This window comes from Syngnathus leptorhynchus, unplaced genomic scaffold (assembly GCF_054491065.1).
Source record: "Syngnathus leptorhynchus isolate UIUO unplaced genomic scaffold, UIUO_Slep HiC_scaffold_692, whole genome shotgun sequence".
Lineage (NCBI taxonomy): Eukaryota > Metazoa > Chordata > Actinopteri > Syngnathiformes > Syngnathidae > Syngnathus > Syngnathus leptorhynchus.
Genome location: NW_028232558.1, coordinates 20,001 through 21,104, shown reverse-complemented (window position 1 = coordinate 21,104; position 1,104 = coordinate 20,001).

The window sequence follows — 1,104 nt, the reverse complement described above, 5'->3', positions numbered from 1 at the left end:
TCCCGGCGCCCGCCCGCGTACGCCCCCCATCCCCGGTCGCCCGTCTGCTCCCGGCGGGCCTCCGAGTACCCCCTCACCCAACTGACCGACTGGCACTCATGACCCGCCTTGGTAGGGCCTCCATCGGCCTCGGCTCGTCCGACGTCGGGTGGACGGTTCCTACCCACTGCGGGTCGCACTCTAGCGCCCCGGCCGCCGCGTGAGCGTGCGCTCCCCGCGCCGCCCCGCAGGCCCCGGCGCGACCGTACTGCGGCGAGACCGAGACGACCCGGTTTGGCATCCATCCCACCTAGCCACGATCCACGGAGGCCGAGCGAGCGGCTGAGTGTCGGGCGCCGCGCGTGCGAGCGTCCGCCGGCCGCGCCGGTCCTTCCGCGAATGTCGTTTCTCAAACCCTCCGGCTTGATAGCGGCGGCACCACGGGAAGCCGTCCACACACACACCGTCCGACCTCTATCCGAAAAGCCTTCCCGACCAACCGCGGTCGCGGGGGCGTCTGTCGCTCCGCATCGGGGGGGCGTATGGCTTCCGCGCTACGCGCTGCGGGCTCGGGGGGGCCGCAACGGCTGAGTCTGACTCGGCCGGGGCGCAGCTTCCCTCCCGGCAGTCAGCAATAGTGCCGATCGCGCCTGCCACCAGCCCCCTCCCCGACGGGTTCGTCGGCGCCGGCTGGCCGCCGTCCGCCTTCGTTCCCCGAGGGTTCCCAACCAGCGCCGATCCAACTCCGCATCCTGGCCGCACGCAGTGCGTGCCTCGCGCGGGTAAGTCGCCGGCGCAGCGCCGCAGCTCCCGACCCCCGCGTACGGGAATAGTTGAGGGCCTCAGCGGGCCGCACCGACCGAGTCCGACTCGGGCCGGGGCGCAGATTCCCGCTTGGGTGACCGAACGTTCTCTGCTCGGGCCGGAGGGCCGACGCCCGTCCCCCCCCGTCGTCCCCCACGGACCGCCTCCGAGGCCACTTCGCACGGCTCATCCTCGGCTCCCTACCAATGCTTAATCGATGGGGCCGCCCGGCCGGATTCGCGCCACCCTGTCCACCGCGAGTCTCCCCAGACTAACCCGAGTTACCGCCCAGCTCGCCTAACCTTGCACTCGCTCTGCCAA